The sequence below is a fragment of the Hemiscyllium ocellatum genome, chromosome 7, assembly GCF_020745735.1.
Source record: "Hemiscyllium ocellatum isolate sHemOce1 chromosome 7, sHemOce1.pat.X.cur, whole genome shotgun sequence".
Taxonomy (NCBI): Eukaryota; Metazoa; Chordata; class Chondrichthyes; order Orectolobiformes; family Hemiscylliidae; genus Hemiscyllium; species Hemiscyllium ocellatum.
The window spans coordinates 15,399,315-15,419,450 of record NC_083407.1 but is presented as its reverse complement, the minus strand read 5'-3'; the positions used below and the strand labels follow the sequence as shown (position 1 = coordinate 15,419,450).

General features: G+C 43.7%; 1 protein-coding gene across 1 annotated transcript in view; it reads right to left on the bottom strand.

The window, feature by feature from the left end:
• LOC132817323 (contactin-associated protein-like 5) overlaps positions 1 to 20,136 on the bottom strand; it is a 910,472-nt gene that overhangs the window by 554,477 nt on the left and 335,859 nt on the right. The window lies entirely within an intron of this gene.

Below are 20,136 nucleotides of genomic sequence, written 5' to 3'. Positions count from 1 at the left end.
TCTGGACCAGAAGTGGCAGATGGAGTTTAATTCAGATAAATGCGAGGTGTTGCATTTTGGGAAAACAAATCTTAACAGGGCTTATACATTTAATGGTAAGGTCCTAGGGAGTGTTGCTGAACAAAGAGACCTTGGAGTGAAGGTTCATAGCTCCTTGAAAGAGGAGTTGTAGGAAGATAGGATAGTGAAGAAGGCGTTTGGTATGCTTTCCTTTACTGGTCAGAGTATTGAGTACAGGAGTTGGGAGATCATGTTGCGGCTGTACAGGACATTGGTTAGGCCACTGTTGGAATATTGTGTGCAATTCTGGTCTCCTTCCTATAGGAAAGATATTGTGAAACTTGAAAGGGTTCAGAAAAGATTTACAAGGATGTTGCCAGGGTTGGAGGATCAGATCTACAGGGAGAGGCTGAACAGGCTGGGGATGTTTTCCCTGGAGCATCGGAGGCTGAGGGGTGACATTATAGAGGTTTACAAAATTATGAGGGGGCATGGATGGGATAAATAGACAAAGTCTTTTCCCTGGGGTCGGGGAGTCCAGAACTAGAGGGCATAGGTTTAGAGTGAGAGGGGAAAGATATAAAAGAGACCTAAGGAGCAACTTTTTCAAGCAGAGGATAGTACATGTATGGAATGAGCTGCCAGAGGATGTGGTGGAGGCTGGTACAGTTGCAACATTTAAAAGGCATTTGGATGTGTATATGAATAGTAAGGATTTGGAGGGATATGGGCCGGGTGCTGGCAGGTAGGACTAGATTGGGTTAGGATATCTGGTTGGCATGGATGGGTTGAACCGAAGGGTCTGTTTCCATGCTGTACATCTCTATGACTCTATGACTGTAAGTCTGATAAATGCTGTAAATGTTCCTTCCATGAGTGACTAAAACCACCAGGTCATCAATGTGAACAACACAATTTGGTAACCCGACAATGGCCTTATTAATCTGTCTCTGAAATGTGGCTGGAGCGTTTTTCATACCAAGTGGCATGACTATGAACTGATATAGTGCATTTTGCATTACGAAAGCCAAAATTGCCTTCACTCTCTCTGACAAAGGTACTTGCCAGTTGCCTCTGAGCAAATCCAACTTAGAAATGTAAGTTGCTTGTCCCATTTTACCGACACAGTCCTCCAACCATGGAATTGGAGATGAATCAGTCTTTGCAACAGCATTGACTTTGTGATTGATCACACGTAGCCGTTGGGTACCATCTGGCTTTGGCACTATGACTATGGGTGAGCTCCAGTCACTGTAACTCACTTTAATTATGCCATCTTGGAGCATGCGCTCTATCTCCTTATGGAACCTGTGCCAATATTAGAGGGTTATGCCTACAAGTATGTTGCTTAATGGGAACAACATCTCTCTTATCTACATGGTGCACAATTAGGTTAGTACTTCCCAGCTAATTTCCACATATCTCCCATGTGATAGTAATAACTCTATCAGGTCATTTTGATTTTCTTGTGGAAGATAACTCAATAATTTATCCCAATTTTTGACAATTTCCTCATTGTCCAATTTGATTTGAGGAACATCCAATTCAGAATCCTCTGAACTTGGTTCTTTCTTCTGTGCTGTAATCATTAACAGCTTCTCCTCTGGCTTTCCTTCCCTATCAAAATACCTTTCAAGCATATTCACAAGACACACTCTGTGAGATTTCTTCCTGTCTGGAGTCCTTATCAAGTAGTTCACTTCACCGAATTTCCTTTCAATTTGATAAGATCCACTAAACTTTCCTTTTAAATGCGCACCTGTTACTGGAAGTAACAGAAATACCCTATCACCAGTTGCAAAATTGGGAATTTGTGATTTCTTATCTGTTTCCTGAGTCATTGTATGCTGTGATACTTTTAAAAGCTGTCTAGCCCAACACTCCAGCTCCATCTAATCATTCTCTAAAATTTGACACATAGTCCAAATGGGTGATCTCTTAATTCTGACTTATTAATTTCTCCTTAATCAATTTTAATGGTCCTCTTACTTAATGCCCAAAAATTAATTCAAATGGACTGAATTTGGTTGATTCATTCAGTGCGTCTCTGATCACAAAAATTACAAACAGAACTCCCTTATCCCGATCATCTGGATAATCTTGACCATAACCCCATAAGTCTTTAGTGTTTGATGCCATCTCTCTAGCGCTCTCTGTGATTCAGGATAGTAGATTTAAATTGCTTTAATCCCAAGTTATCCATAACTTCCTTGAATAGTTTGTATGTGAATTTTGATCCTTGATCTGACAGGATCTCTATTGGTGGTCCGTATCTAGTAAAAACAATTAAGTAATTTTTCTACAACCCTTTTAGCTGTAAAGTTGCTTAATGGGATTGCCTCTGGAAATCTAGTCTACACATCCATTATTGTTAATAAATACTTATTCCCACTTTTTGTTTGAGGTAGGGAACATACGCAATCGATCAAGACTCTTGTGAAAGGTTCCTCAAATGTTGGAATAGGTAATAAATGTGCAAGTTTTATTAAAGCCTGTGGTTTTCCGATTAGTTAACGTGCATGGCACGTCTGGGAAAATTCAATTATACCATCGTGTAGTCCAGGTCAGTAAAAATGTCTTTCTATGTTAGCCTGTGTTTTCCTAATGTCTAAATGACCTCCAAGTGGCAGCTTATGCACCATTCACAGTACCTCCTTTCTATCCACTACTGGCAAAACAATTTGATGAATCTCTGCCCATTTTTCATCTGCTTGAATGTGTAATAGTCTCCAACACAATCTATCAACAGACACATCGACCTAGACCCTATATACCGGCCACTGCAGCGGACAGCAACTGACAACCGGAAGCGGCAGATTCAAACCAGTATAAATGCCGGAGGAATCAGCACAGAAGCACTTCACAGGAGGCTCCCAAGCACTGAAGATGTCACCTAGAAAGGGGACGAAACGTTTGCAACAAAAACTCCCAGCTTGGCGAACAGAACCACAACAACAGTCTCCACTGCCTCATTAAGACATCATTTGTTAAGTAATAACACACATGGATGCATTCACTCTCCTCCTCTGAAAATGATTTTTGATAAAACTGTTTTAAGTTCTCATCTTTCTGCTGTAAGTCAATCAGTTTAGCAGAGCTGAAGCTACGTGCATGTTGCTCCTGCTATGTCCCACTTAACTGATCAAAAAAAGTCTTGGATAACACTATGTCAGCTTCCTTATTGTGCTTTTTTTTGTCTCCTGCTTCAACTTGTCCCTCTGTGATTTTGTGATCACACAATCTGGGAAAATTCCTGGATAAATATTCTTCATTTCTTCAGTTGCTTGCACCTCCCCAATGGCTTTTCAACTTGAGTAGGCAGCATGCCTAAATTCCTGGAGCTGAGAGTTTGTCCAGGACTCCTCCAACAAATTCTCCGGACTCTCTAGCCTGACTTTATATAATTGAGTACTTTTTGTCTCACCATGAAATCCTGTTACCAGTATCTCCTCTGACAATAGTCCCTCAGGAGTATATGTCTCCTCATCCTTCAGCATTACAGACTGAGAGGACCCTGTTTCCCTTAATATTGTAACCTTTTTACCTGCTACTCCTGGCCTATGTGAATAAATTTTACCCTTGCATGTATATTTTTTAAGCAGATCTGGCACTTCCTCCTTAATCAACCTCTGATCATCTTCTACACTCTGAGGCAGTTATCTAACCTCCCTTGTGCTTTTTGTTACAGTCCAACAAAACTTCCAGGCTTGTCTGGTTTTCCTACATCTGGCTTTCTCCTAGCCACCATCACTGTGATGTTGTGTGGCCGACTTTATTACAATGAAGACACCGGAGCTTTTTAACTTCTTTGTCCCCCTCAGGGGTTTATTTTTTACCCTGTGATAAGTTATCTTTATGATCTTTACTGAGATCTACCTTTCCCTTTCCATGTGAGGATTTTTCTTTGCCCCAATTTCTATCCATCATGGTCTGAAATTGATTCTGGAAGCCAAACCGTATTTTTATGGACCAGCTCATAATCATCAGCCACTTCTGCTGCTAACCTTGCCGTTTTAACTTGCTGCTCTTCTACATGAGTTTGCACTAGTTCAGACAATGAAGTTTTGAATTCCACCAAAATAATTACCTCTCTAAGGTTTGCTCGATTTTTAAAGCTCTTATCCATCTATTAAGATTACTCTGTTTGGTCCTTTCAAACTCAATGTAGGTTTGACCAGGCTCCCTCCTTAGATTCCTGAAACATTGTCTGTAGGCTTCCAGTACAAGCTCATATGCACTGAAAATGGCTTTTTTCACCTCCACATGCTCCCCAGATACGTGCTCTGATAATGATGCAAATACCTCGCTAGCTCTGCCTTCAAGTTTCGTTTGGATAAAAAAAAAACCCACTGGACACTGCATTTGTTTAGCTACCTTTTCAAATGAGATGAAAAAGGCTTCCACATCGTTCTCATCAAGTTTAGGCAATGCTTGAACATACTTAAACAGTTTCTCACGAGGCTTTCTGACTACCAGAAGCTTGTTCATCCTCACCAAGCCTACCCTCAGCCTTCATCTCCAGTCTTTTAAGCTGACTTTCCTTTTAAGTGTCAGTTTTTGATGTTCAAAAGCTCTCTCTTCTTCCTTCTCTTCTACAGCTCTCTCCTTTTCTATCTCTCCTGCTGCTGTCTCTTTTTCGCTCTCTTCTGGTTGTAATCGTAACTCAAACTGTTGCATTTCTGCTGCCCTTTCCTTATCTCTCGCCTCTAACTCAAGCTGCTTCATTTGCAATTGAATTTTTGCCATCTCTAGAGGTTCTGATGGTTTCTCCAGCAAGTTAAAATGCCGAGCTACTGCTGCAATGATCTCTCCTTTCCTCACAGAAGCAGGCAGGTCCAATTCCAGTTTGTCTGCTACGTCCTGCAGCTTGGTCTTATTCACTTTTTACAAACTTTCCAAAGTCACCACATCCTCTTCCAGAAAACATCTGGTGACTGAAAGAGCCATTACTATCCCAAGCTCCATCTGCCAACCAAAGCAACACCCGAAATAAAGACTCTAGCACCTACCACTCGCTATTTAAAATCCCATAAAGAGCCCCCAATCTGTTTTGGACTAGGCCACACCACTCAAAACGTTCTTGAGCAGGCAATGCAGACTATGATTTTGCAATTTGTTTCAGTAAGTATACGGGGAAAGTTATCCAGAGTAAGTTAGCTCGGTTAACTACTAGGTTTTAAAACAGACAGAAATTTATTCACAAAGTTACACAATGAAACACAAAGAACAGAGTAAACAACCCCTACAGAACTCAGTCTATCCAAACTAGACATAATTATGCTGTTGAAAATGTGTTGCTGGAAAAGTGCAGCAGGTCAGGCAGCATCCAAGGAACAGGAAATTCGATGTTTCAGGCATAACGTCAAATTTCCTGTTCCTTGGATGCTGCCTGACCTGCTGCGCTTTTTCAGCAACACATTTTCAGCTCTGATCTCCAGCATCTGCAGACCTCACTTTCTCCTCGATAATTATGCTGTTCCAAATACACAGAATAGCCTCAATAAGCAAACCCCGTTATGAAACAGGAAAAGAAATGGATCAGATGCTTACTGATTGAAATTAGAAGGGCAGCGAGAGAGAGAGAAAAAGAGAGAGAGAGAGGTTCCACACAGCTGAACTTTTAACTAATTCTGGACTGAACTCCTCAGCTGGAGAGCTGACCACTCCCCTTTCATTATACAGGTCACTTCTAAAACATGACCACTTTGGCCTGAAGTCTCATCTGTTAACGTATAAACAAAAAAGCCTCTCACATTCCTTTTCATTCCTGTACGAAATCAGACTGATCGGAACTGGGAGAGATTTATGATCCCTTTGAAAAAAATCAAGGACACAGTGTGCTTGAGAAAAGGAATAGCTTTTAGAAAAAAGAACCAGCTTTGTGACAAGATAATATTCTACTTTTCTAATCTCCTGGCCAAAGTGGACACCTTCACATTATACTCGATCTGCCAAATTTCTACCCACTCACTTCACACATCAAAATTTCTCTGCAGACTCTTTGCACAGTCTAATTATTGCACACCCAAATTTGATTGTTTCTGTTCATTCTAGGTTTTAGTTGTGTATTAATCAAACATATTTTTCTTTGAATAAAACTTATATTGAGGCAGCAGTGACTGTTTTTCCTATTTGATTTTTCTGAATATCTGCTCGTGGAAAGCTTTGCACTTCTCTAATCTCCAACATGCCATGAAGTTTGCTGATTTTGCAATGTGTGTGTTCAGTAACCATGGCTTCAGTCATTTCAGTGCTGGACACCATGTAACATTTCAAAGCACAAGATCCAATGCTTTCTTAATTCTCTTTGGACTTCTTTCCAGAACATGACTGAGAAAATACACTTGACTTTACTTATCAGCATCATGAACAAGGAGCGAAGTATTAATTGTGCAGAGACCTATAACTGGCCAGATGGAACAGTAGCTGCTCTGGTTAGAAAGCACAACAATAGTTAACAAAAAGCACAAGAAGCTTACCAGTTCAGCCTGAAGCATACAAAGTTGCAGTCTTTATTGCTACTAGTCAGGTCTGAAATAACACATGATTTGGAGATGCCGGTGTTGGACTGGGGTGTACAAAATTAAAAATCATGCAACATCAGGTTATAGTCCAATAGGTTTAGTTGAAAGCACTAGCTTTCAGAGTGCTGCTCCTTCATCAAGTGATTGGGGAACATACACTCCACAACCATCTGATGAAGGAGCGTCGCTCCGAAAGCTAGTGTGCTTCCAATTAAACCTGTTGGACTATAACCTGGTGTTGTGTGATTTTTAACCAAATAAACCTGTTGGACTATAACCTGGTGTTGTGTGATTTTGACTCTGAAATAACGCGATTGTTTCATTCTCATGTGACCTTGCGTTATAAGAAAATGGCACAATAGCCACACCATGTCAGCTCATTGGGGCCAGAATCATGTTGTAGCCAATACAGTAAAGGAAAGTTCACGTTCTACAAATAACAGTCTAAATTCTTCAAACGCGTTAAAGCCAATTTGTGTTGAAGTAGCACACATTATAGCAGAACCGATTGTAGATGATAACAAATGGATCATTTCACAAACTGAATTTATTTTAAAAAAGTCCATGTCAGTCAATGCTCCCTTTTTTTTGTTATGTGAAGCTTGCTTTTAATCAAGAGACATTTTGCCAAGCATTTTATTGAATGCTTGGCCTGCCAAACAAACAGCACGTTTTGCTCCTGTTGCAAAATACTGATAACTTAAAATTTATCATTCTTTCATTGGTCCTGGTGAGTGCAAGATAAAATATTATGGCAATATTTTCAGTAATATTCTAATTTTCTACTACCAATTGACATTTTGCATCCTGTTCTGTCCCACTGTGTGGTCTCTTTACGACTGCTGGACAATTTAATGGGAATGTGAGTTGAGTGTGCCTTATTGTGGTTTCATGTAAATAGTCTGATAGTCAGTTGCACATCAGGAACTAATTAACACTGTGGGTCAGTTTGTTTAAAGCAGTAAAACACATTCTAATAGGTTTAAGGTGAGATGGAAATAATTTAAAAGGGACGTCAGGTGCAACTTTTTCACACAGAGGGTGGTGCATGTATGGAATGAGCTGCCAGAAAAAGTGGTAGAGGCTGATACAATTACAACATTTAAAAGGCTTCTAGATTGATATGTGAATAGGAAGGATTTAGAGGGATATGGGACAAATGCTGGAAAATGGGACTAGATTAATTTAGCATAACTGATCAGCATGGATGAGTTGGACTGAAGGTCTGTTTCCATGCTGTAGAGCTGTATGACTCTAAGTGACAAAGCAGACATTAGGGACATGATGTGGAGGAGCCAGTGTGGACAAAGTTAAAAATCACGCAACATCAGGTTGAAGTCCAACAAGCTAGTGATTCCAAATAAACCTGTTGGACAATAACCTAGTCTTGTGTGATTACCCAGCAAAGCAGACATTAAAGGCGGTATTTGACAAGGGTCTGAACAACTTGGCTATAGCGAGAACTGTAGAAGAATTGCAAGGCTTTTCTCAAAAAGCAGCACGGTGGCACAGTGGTTAGCACTGCTACCTCACAGCACTTGAGACCCGGGTTCAATTCCCGACTCAGGCAACTGACTTTGTGGAGTTTGCACGTTCTCCCTGTGTCTGTGTGAGTTTCCTCCCACAATCCAAAGATGTGCGGGTCAGGTGAATTGGCCATGCTAAATTGCCCGTCGTGTTAGGTTGGGGTAAATGCAGGGGTATGGGTGGGTTGCGCTTCGGCGGGTCGGTGTGGACTTGTTGGGCCGAAGGGCCTGTTTCCACACTGTAAGTAATCTAATCAAAGTCAGGAACAACTCCTTGCATTTTTTATGCAACTGCAGGGTGACAGAGCGAGGCTCGGCTATGGCAAGTCACCCACTAAGGAGAATATTTGTTTAGTAATGACCTGATTAGCTGCAGATCTTGCCTCATTAATACGCACTCCTCCAACATGCACTGTGAGCAAACCAGCCACCTTCTCAGAGGGAGGTCAGAGCGGATACATTCAATGGTGGATTCAGCTCACTGTTTGCTCCAAAGCGATTTTGATTTAGACACCAACATCTCAGGGCACAATCTGAGGGCACCAGCCAAGTGCGTTCCAAGCCCAGTTGATTCTGAAGTGAGTCAGGGTTTGAGAACTCCCATGGCACATCTCTAATCCATTTACAGGACACTTCCATCCTGCACCTCGGGCTGCATCAGCAACTCTCACTGTAATGTTGCAGCAAAGACACTGTGTGCTCAGGGACACAAACATCCACCTCATGGATTGGACCATGCTGCATCTCCCAGCTCTTTGTTCACTGTCAAAGTGTAAACTGAAGTCCTGGGTCTACCTAGATGCTCAAAGCAGATATGCCTTGCTTTCTTTGCTCTTTACCCCCCTCAGCCAGCAATATCAGACTCTCGGTACTGCTGTATCACCGTCCAGTTCATTGCAGGGGCAAGGATAGGAAGCTTTTCCTCGTGGTCAGCAGGCCTCAGTCAATCGAAGTGGCTCACCTTCCCTCGGGGGTCCCTGCACATTAACTTCAGAGCAGCTTCCATTCCCAGTCCAAAGGCATGAGCAGAGAGACATTCCTGATAAAGGGCTGATGGCCATAACTCCTCCCTCACCTCTATCCAAGGCCCTAAAGGAGCCTTCCACATCCATCAAGGTTTTACCTGCACATCCACTAATATAATTTATTGTACCTGTTGCTCCCGATGCGGTCTCCTCTACATTGGGGAGACTAGACGCCTCCTAGCAGAGCGCTTTAGGGAACATCTCTGAGACACCCGCACCAATCAATCCCACCGCCCCGTGGCCCAACATTTCAACTCCCCCTCCCAATCTGCCGAGGACATGGAGGTCCTGGGCCTCCTTCACCGCCGCTCCCTCACCACCAGACGCCTGGAGGAAGAATGCCTCATCTTCCGCCTCGGAACACTTCAACCGCAGGGCATCGATGTGGATTTCAACAGTTTCCTCATTTCCTCTTCCCCCACCTCATCCTAGTTTCAAACTTCCAGCTCAGCACTGTCACCATGACTTGTCCGGACTTGTCCGACCTGCCTATCTCCTTTTTCACCTATCCACTCCACCCTTTCCTCCCTCACCTATCACCTTCATCTCCTCCCCCACTCATCCATTGTACTCTATGCTACTCTCTCCCCACCCCCAACCTCCCCAAGCTTATCTCTCCACCCTTCAGGCTCTCTGCCTTTATTCCTGATGAAGGGCTTTTGCCCGAAACATCGATTTTGCTGCTCATTGGATGCTGCCTGAACTGCTGTGCTCTTCCAGCACCACTGATCCAGAATGATGGCCATAACATCGACTCTCCTGCTCCTCAGAGGCTGCCTGACCTCGTGTGCTTTTCCAGTGCCACACTTTGCAACTCTGACTCTCCAGCATCTGCAGTCGTCACTTTCTCCAAGTCACTCAGGTCAGTCGGAGTTAGGATGCTTCCTACGTGAGGGATGATGAGCTGAATGTCAGAGAGCTCTCCCACCCATCGTGATTCCTTCTGTCCTTTTGTGCGCTGGTTTCCTCCTATTCTTCGGGAGAGGCAGGTCGTGCGGGAGATGAAAGCGGGTGACACAGCTTTTACAGGGTGTAGGGGAAATTTACCAGGACTTGGCTGGAGAGTTTTAGTTACGAGGAAAGATTGAATGGACTGGGGTTGTTTCTCTTGGAGCAGGGGAGACTGAAGGGAGTCATGACAGAGATGTACAAATGAGGAGGGGCACAGACAAGGTGGACAGGAAGAAATTTTTCCTCTTGGTGGAGGGATCAATGGACGGGAGAGATACATTTAATGTAAGGGGCAAGAGTTTTACAGGGAGCTATGAGGAAAAATGTTTTCATCCAGAGGCTGGCAGGAATCTGGAACTGACTGCAGAAACATTTAGGAAGTATTTTTATGTACACTTATGATCCCTAGGCAGAAAAATGTGTTGCTGGAAAAGCGCAGCAGGTCAGACAGCATCCAAGGAGCGGGGAATCGGCATTTTGGGCATGAGCCCTTCTTCAGGAATGATTCCAAGGCATACAATTTTATGGGCTAACTGTTGGAAAACTGAGTTGGAAAGGTCAAATGCTTGCTTTAGACTGGAGCCAAAGACCTTTCTCTGAGGCATAGAGCTCTAAAACTCTCTGAAAGGTAGAGAGGTATTGTGAGTGAGTGAGTGACTGAGTGAGTGAATGATTGAGTGAGTGAGCGATTGAGTGAATGAGTGAGCAAGTGAGTGAGTGAGTGAATGACTAATGAATGAGTGAATGAGTGAGTGAATAAGTAAGGGAGTGAGTGAGTGAGTGAGTAATTGAGTGAATGAGTGAGTGAGTGAATCGGTGAGTGTGAGTAAGTGAGTGAGTGACTGAGTGAATGAGTGAGTGAGTGTGTGACTAGTCAGCACAGAGGGCATGCAGGATTAGTGGTAATGGGTAGGCTGGATGACAGCTAGTGGGCAAAAATACTGGAGCATGAGCCTCAGAGAGGTGGCTATAGTGATTTGTGGTACTGGGAAAAAATAGCAGCACATGATGTGGCAGAATCAAGACACTCATTGACCTTCTTCTCCTGGTGTTGCTTATTCCTTCAGATGGCTGAGATTGCAGTGAACCAGAGGAAACCTTGGACCAGACTGGCATGGTCTCCACTGGTCCCTACTGCTGGTCCTGGGGGGAGAAGAAGAGGAAGCTTCACCCTCAGCACTACCCCATCCAGCAACACCTCCACATCTCTTACAGCAAAGCCAAGCACTGAATTTTCCAATTCATCTTATCTACCAGGGCTGAGGCAAAGAATCTGCAGGACAGTTCTGGACCCCCCAGTGCCTGTCACGGGGGCACCACAAGCTTTTCAAGATGATGACAGGACGAGGGATGCCAGTCAATTCTGGAATATCTCAGCAGGGCCAAAGCCTTCCAAAAACAGCGCATGGCAAGATAGGGCTAGCATAAGATGGAGGGGTGCTATTAGGGCAAATATGTAATTAATGAGGCAAACTGGAAAAAAAAGCGAGAATCTCACAGCAAGAAACCCTCCAAAAAATCCAACAAAACAGATACTTGGATAAAAGTGGAAACTTCAGCCCTATGAGGAGAAAGTGAGGACTGCAGATTCTGGAGATCAAAGCTGAAAAATGTGTTGCTGGAAAAGCGCAGCAGGTCAAGCGGCATCCAAGGAGCAGGAGAATCGATGTTTTGGGCATAAGCCCTTCTTCAGGATTCTCCTGCTCCTTGGATGCTGCCTGACCTGCTGCGCTTTACCAGCAATACATTTTTCAGCTCTATGATCCCTGTATATGCAGTGTGCCAAACACAGCAGGATAATTGATTAGATTGGATTACTTACAGTGTGGAAACAGGCCCTTCGGCCCAACAAGTCCACACCGACCCGCCGAAGCTCAACCCACCCATACCCCTACATTTACCCCTTACCTAACACTACGGGCAATTTAACATGGCCAATTCACCTGACCCGCACATCTTTGGACTGTGGGAGGAAACCGGAGCACCCGGAGGAAACCCACGCAGATACGGGGAGAATGTGCAAACTCCACACAGTCAGTTGCCTGAGTTGGGAATTGAACCTGGGTCTCAGGCGCTGTGAGACAACAGTGCTAACCACTGTGCCACCGTGCCACCCTGACAGACAGATTCAGAACACTGTATACACACACTTGTGCCACACAAATTCCAGACAATGACTATCTCCAATAAGAGACAATCTAACATCTTCCATTGACATTCAATGGCTTTACCATCACCTAAGCCCCCACTATCAAGATCCTGTGGGTTACCATTGACCAGAAACAGAACTGGGTTCACTTAGTCAATACTGTGTCCTCAAGAGTAAGTCAGAGGCAAGGAATCCTGCAATGAGTAACTCACCTCCTGACTCCCCAAAGACTGTCCACCATCCACAGGGTAAAAGTGAAGAGTATGAAGGAATACTTTCCACTTGCATGGGTGAGTATAGCTCTAGCAAAACTCAAGAAGCTTGACACAATCCAAACCAAAGCAATCCACTTGATTGGCATTATGCTCACAAATATCTACTCCCTTGATCACCAATGCACAGTCTGCGTTCTCCACAAGATGTACTGCAAAACTACACCAAATATTCTGCGACAACAGCTTCCAAACTGTTGGAGAACCATTAGCATCTGAAAGAACAAGAACACCTGTATTTGCCTGTTAAATGCCTGCAAGTATATAATCGCATCGGGGTCTCCATTACAAATGAGATGCGGGTCTCCCATCCAATTTCCAAGAGGTGAGTGAGAACTCATTGCCAACATTCAATTCAGTACTACGTTTCACATTGCTTTCAGACAACTTAGAGGAAATATTGTTCACCATCACATTTTAAGAGTCAGCATGGAGGCAACCTGGAAGATAATGAGATTGGCTTTACCAGTGGCCATGAACAGATTGAAGGAATATGTTAGTGAATCATAGCAATGTGAACAAAACAGCAAAATACCTACAGTTGTGCTAACTTTTCAACTGCTAGGATGGAATGAATCAATCTCAATTGTGCAGAAAAGAGAGATATGTTGCCAATGCCTTCTGTTTTCCACTCCATTAGACCATAAGTCAGTGATTTGGCCCCTCAAGCCTTCTCTGCCATTCAATAGGATCATGGATGATCCAACAGTTCTCACATCCAATTTCCTGCCCTTTCCCTGTAACTCTTGATTCCCCGACTGATCAAGAGCCTATCTATCTCAGCCTTAAATATACACAAAGGTTGTATTGGCAAAGAAATTATATGTAATGTTAAATAATTTTGTATTAGACCGAATGTTCTTCTGAATGCAGAGCAGCATTTTGCCAGTGGAATATAGCAGTATTGCATCATTGCCAATACAATGAGCTGAAATCTTATTAAGAGTCCCGGAAACAGCTTGGTTCTCCCTCAGGATTAAGCCTGACGCTGGTTTTCATCCTTGGTCTCTAATGAGGAAATATCTGGTTCAGAAATGCTGCAACTGCTTTTAATGTTCCTGGGTTAGTGGGAAGACCATCAGCATTTGATCACTTCTCACTGGGTGAGAAAATGATCTGAAATGGAAACAGAAATAACTAGGAATGCTCAACAGTCACAGCCTTTCATCTGGTAAATGCTTCTAGCCTTTATGCTTTTCACTTAGATATCCAATATTCACAGCATGCTACCTTTGTTGAGGTTAAGATAAGGCTTAATGGTTTTGCCCTGCTTGGTCAAATAGGAAGCATAAAAAAAGCGGAGCTTTGAAATTCTTGCTGATCTTCACTCCGGACTGCCTACAGTCCCAACAGTGGCCGCTATTTCTGCATGGCACTGCAGGGAGCATAACCAGTTCATCTGATTACCTGGCACCTCTTTGGGGTAAGTCTTCCTTCCCCCCCAAGGGCAGAAGTCCCACCTCCAGCCTATGTAATGGCCAATTGGCTGTTAACTGATAGCAAGGCAGAAGGAAGACATTCTTTCTGTATGTGGGCTCCCAACTGACTTTTTTCACTGAATCATTCACAGTCTGTCGGCAGCAGTGTGTAAACCAGGGCACAGTTGAGAGTGAAACACTTGATTGTGGGTCTGGAGTCACACGTCGGCCAGATCAAATAAGGCTGGCAGATTTCCCTCGCTAAAGGACAGTTTTGAACCGGATGTTATTTCACACCAAGCAACGCCATTAAGCCAATTCTTTATTTCAGATTTATTTTTGTTAAATTCAAATGTCACCATCTCCATTAGCATGAGGTTCTGGATGACAAGTCCAGTGACATTATAAAGACACCACCACCTCCATTTTTAGTGGAATATGAGCCAGAGGAACAACAGATGCCATAAAATCCAGCCTTGGATTTCATTAATTCACTATATCCTGTCGCTAACCTAACAGGCAATTCTGAAGTAAATCTTTTTCTGAGAGAGTGCATCGAACATCAAATTCTCTACAACAGAAATAGTTGAGGCAAATGAGAGAAACGTAGTTAAGGGAGCTGATTAAGCAGTCAGTGATAAATGAAGAGAAAGATATGTTAATATGGTTAGAGGAATGGAAAAAGTTTTATGCTGGCTATAAACATCAGCAGAGAGCAGTGAGGATGAATGGCCTGTTTCTGAACTGTAAGTTCTATTTATTTCAACATAATTACCTACATCATAAAGAGGTATTTTGTCGCCATCTAAGGCTTTGTTTTGAACTCTTTTGAAATGCATGTATTTCCGAGAAATGACCCACTTTGTTGAGGGTTTTTGATTTACACTCATCAAGGCATTTGTAAGAATACCAGTGTAAAGAGGAACTATATTCTATACTGCATGAAAAGACATTGCCAATGCAGCGGCTCTGATCAGTAGAGGCATGACAATGGAGATTGGATCAATTATATGATAGCCACAAGTCAACTTGCTGACCAGGCAGTACTGTCTTTTTGTGCAGAATAAGTTGTTGTTCCCCTTTACAAATGGTCCCTGGGGTATAAGTGGGTTGTGTAATTTTTGTAAGTTGTTTTGAAAGTCAGGACACAATGCAAGATGGCACAGTGTTAAATAGCCATTCGTAAGTATGAGTAAATTATCACACATCAGGTCTGACCTAGTCCCATTTGCAAACATTGGGCCCATATCCCTCTAAACCTTCCCTATTCATGTACCCATCCAGATGTCTTTTAAATGTTACAATTGTATCAGCCCCCATCACCTCCTCTGGCAGTTCATTCTATATGCGCACCAGCCTCTGGGTGAAAACATTACCTCTTAGGTTCCTTTTAAATCCTATCCCTCTCACCTTAAACCTATGCCCTCTAGTTTTGGACTCCACTCTAGGAAAAAGACCATGGCTATTCACCCTATCCGTGCCCCTCATGATTTTATAAACTTCTATAAGGTCACCCCTCAGCCTCTGATGTTCCAAGGAAAAAAGCCCCCAGCCGATTCAGCCTCTCAAATCCTCCAGTCCTGGCAATAATCCTTGTAAGTCCTTTCTGCACCCTCTCAAGTTTAATGGATGTTTCCTCTAGAAAGGCGACCACTGAAATGATCTGGTCGCTTAAGTATTTGAATTTTCAGGAAAACTCAAAGAACTCATTTTCTCTGGAAAAGAAAAGCTTTCTGTTAGATCTAATTAAAAATTTCAATATTACAGAGGGAATTGGTAAAGTTGACAGGGACAAAATGTTCACTTTTGTGAACATACGAGCACCAGAGATTGCAGTTTTCAAAGATTTAGGAGGTTTTGCATCCTGCAAAAAGAAAGAAAATAAAGGACTTTCATTTTCGCCTGCTCTTGTGCCTTGGGATGTCCCAAAGTATTTTACAGTCAATTAAATATTTTTCCAAGTGCAATGACTGAATTAATGGAGGAAACACAGCAGTGGATTTTTCTACTGTGAGCTCCTACAAATGAGAGTCAGATAATGGCCAGATAATCTCTTTTCGGGCTTGGGAAGATTTTAGCGTTAAAGTACAAGGGATAATGTCAGATTGGATGAGATGCTAATTATAATACACACCACCACAGGAGGTGATGTAACGTCACATGATGTTACTCTCTATCGTGGCCTCAGGGCATGTTTAAGAAACAATACGATACCACTTAAATAAAGTCAATATTCTTTAGAAGCACAAGTAGACCAAGAACATTATAAATATTGGTCAAATGGGGGACTGATTTGTTGAGCTGCAACGTCTATGAGACAATGGATTCTCACATAATTGGCTCTTGTGGAAGAGATGTCAAATAGACATTTTTCACAGAATGAGAAAAAGACCTATGCATTCGATTACAGTGAAACAGGATGATGGAAGTGATGATGAGCCAGCAAAGGATGACAGGAACAGGGGTAAAAAGCCAAGCAGCAGTCAGGGCTGAGGCCTTGAATGTGATGGTGATGCCTGGTGTGCCTGGTGGAGGTCAACAGCAGTGGTCAGCGGCAAAGGTGAGTTGCGAGCACAGGCACGTCTTAGCCCAGTGCGGGAGAAAACTTGCCCAGGACAAGGGAGAGCTCGTCCTTTTGGAGAAAATCCATCTTGCAGCATCGGCAGGCCTATGGCTTAACAGAGGACTGCAATATTTGACTTTTTTAAACTTTATTTCTTAATTTTTCAATTTTATACTAAGAATTTTATACTTTGGATTGGCACAGTGGCGCAGCAATTAGCTGCCTCACAGCACCAGGGTCCCAGGTTCAATTCCAGCCTCGGGTGACTGTCTGTGTGGAGTTTGCACATTCTCCCTGTGTCTGCGTGGGTTTCCTCCGGGTGCTCCGGTTTCCTCCCACAGTCCAAAGGTGTATGGGTCAGGTGAATTGGCCATGCTAAATTGCCCATAGTGTTAGATGAATTAGTCAGAGGGAAATGAGACTGGGTAGGTTACTCTTCAGAGGGACGGTGTGGACTTGTTGGGCCAAAGGACCTGTTTCCACACGGTAGGGAATCTAATCTAAGTCTAATCTAATCTAAGACTAGCGTTCTGGTTTCTCTGCTACAAGGAGGGTGTTGTGAAACCTGAAAGGGTTCAGAAAAAATTTACAAGGATGTTGCCAGGGTTGGAGGATTTGAGCGACACAGAGCAGCTGATTTGGCTGGGGCTATTTTTCCTGTAGCATCGGAGGCTGAGGGGTGACCTTATAGAGGTTTCTAAAATCATGAGGGGCAATGGATAGGGGAAAAAGAAAAAGACACTTTTCCCAGGGATGGAGGAGTCCAAATTAGAAGGCACAAGTTTAAATTGAGAGGGGAAAGATTTAAAGGGGACCTAAGGGGCAACTTTTATACAGAGAGTGTTGAGTGTTATAGAACATAGAACATTACAGCGCAGTAAGGCCCTTCGGCCCTTGATGTTGCGCCAACCTGTCATACCAATCTGAAGCCCATCTAACCTACACTATTCCATGTATGTTCATATGATTGTCCGATGACGACTTAAATGTACATAAAGTTGGCGAATGTACTACCATTGCAGGCAAATCATTTCATACCCTTACTACTCTCTAAGTAAAGAAACCGCCTCTGACATTTGTCCTATATCTATCACCCCTCAATTTAAAGCTATGCCCCCTCATGCTCACCGTCACCATTCTTGGAAAAAGGCTCTCCCTGTCCACCCTATCTAACCCTCTGATTACCTTATATGTCTCTATTAAGTCACCTCTCAACCTTCTTCCCTCTAACGAAAACAGCCTCAAGTCCCTCAGCCGTTCCTCGTTAGACCTTCCCTCCATACCAGGCAACATCCTAGTAAATCTCCTCTGCACCCTTTCAAAAGCTTCCACATCCTTCTTATAATGCGGTAACCAGAACTGTACACAATACTCCAAGTGCAGCCCAGGGGACTTATCTATTTTCACACTTTGCAAGATTTCTAATACCTCTTCCTTGTGAACCTCAATCACGCCTAGTCTACTAGCCTGTGTCTCAGTATTCTCCTCAACAACATTGTCGTTTCTAGAGTGAATACTGTAGAAAAATATTCATTTAGTGCTTCCCCTATCTCCTCTAACCCCACACACAACTTCCCACTACTATCTTTGATTGGCCCTAATCTTACTTTTGTCATTCTTTTATTCCTTAAATACCTACAGAAAGCCTTAGGGTTTACCCTGTCCGCCAACAACTTTGCATGTCTCCTCCTGGCTCTTCTGAGCTCTCTCTTTAGGTCTTTCCTGGCTACCTTGTAACCCTCAAGTGCCCTAACTGAGCTTTCACACCTCATCTTCACATAAGCCTTCTTCTTCCTCTTGACCAGAGATTCCACTTTCTTTGTAAACCACGACTCCCGCAGTTTACAGCTTCCTCTCTGCCTGACAGGTACATACTTATCTTGGACGCACAGGAGCTTTTCCTTGAATAAGCTCCACATTTCTAATGTGCCCATCCCCTGCAGTTTCCTTCCCCATCCTATGCTTCCAAAATCTAGCCTAATCGCATCATAATTGCCTTTTCCCCAGCTGTAACTCTTGCCCAGTGGTATACACCTATCTCTTTTTATCACTAAAGTAAATATGACAGAATTGTGATCGCTATCACCAAAGTGCTCACCTACTTCCAAGTCTAACACCTGACCAGGCTCATTACCCAGTACCAAATCTAATGTGGCTTCGCCCCTTGTTGGCATGTTTACATACAGTGTCAGGAAGCCCTCCTGCACACACTGGACAAAAACAGACCCATCTATAGTACTCGTACTAGTGTTCTCAGTCAATATTTGAAAATTTGAAGGTCCCATGACAACTACCCTGTCTGTCTCACTCCTATTGAGAATCATCTTTGCTATCCTTTCCTCTACACCTCTGGAACTATTTGGAGGCTGATAGAAAACTCCCAACTGGGTGACCTCTCCTCTCCTGTTTCTAACCTCAGCCCATACTACCTCAGTTGACGCGTCCCCAAACATCTTTTCTGCAACTGTAATACTGTCCAAGCATTGATTAATCTGATTAAAAGGAGCGAAGACAGAAATTGCCAGAAAACTCAACTCTTCTGCCAACTAAAGTTAATGTTTTGGGTCCACTGACCTTTCTTGAGAAGATTAGATTAAATTCTCTGCAGTGTGGAAACAGGCCCTTCGGCCCATCAAGTCCACACCGACCTTCCAAACAGTAATCCACCCAGACCCCTTTCCCTCTGACTAATGCACCTAACACTATGGGCAATTTAGTATGTTCTGGATTAGTGGTGCTGGAAGAGCACAGCAGTTCAGGCAGTGTCCAAAGCGCAGCGAAATCGACGTTTTGGGCAAAAGCCCTTCATCAGGAATAAAGGCAGTGAGCCTGAAGCTTGGAGAGATAAGCTAGAGGAGGGTGGGAGTGGGGAGAAAGTAGCATAGAGTACAATGGGTGAGTGGGGGAGGGGATGAAGTGGATAGGTGGAAAAGGAGACAAGCAGGTGGGGCAAGTCCGGACAAGTCATGGGGACAGTGCTGAGCTGGAAGTTAGGAACTAGGATGAGGTGGGGGAAGGGGAAATGAGGAAACTGTTGAAGTCCACATTGATGCCCTGGGGTTGAAGTGTTCCGAGACGGAAGATGAGGCATTCTTCCTCCAGGCATCTGGTGGTGAGGGAGTGGTGGTGAAGGAGGTCCAGGACCTCCATGTCCTCGGCAGAGTGGGAGGGGAGTTTGAAATGTTGGGCCATGGGGCGGTGTGGTTGATTTGTGCAGGTGTCCCAGAGATGTTCCCTAAAGCGCTCTGCTAGGAGGTGTCCAGTCTCCCCAATGAAGAGAAGACCGTATCGGGAGCAACGGATACAATAAATGATATTGGTGGAAGTGCAAGTAAAACTTTGATGGATATGGAAGGCTCCTTTAGGGCCTTGGATAGAGATGAGGGAGAAGGTGTGGACACAGGTTTTACAGTTCCTGCGGTGGCAGGGGAAAGTGCCAGGATGGGAGGGTGGGTTGTAGGGGGCGTGGACCTGACCAGGTAGTCACGGAGGGAACGGTCTTTGCGGAAGGCGGAAAGGGGTGGGGAGGGAAATATATCCCTGGTGGTGGGGTCTTTTGGAGGTGGCAGAAATGTCAGCGGATGATTTGGTTTATGCGAAGGTTTGTAGCATGGAAGGTGAGCACCAGGGGCGTTCTATCCTTGTTACAGTTGGAGGGGTGGCATCTGAGGGCAGAGGTGCGGGATGTGGACGAGATGCGTTGGAGGG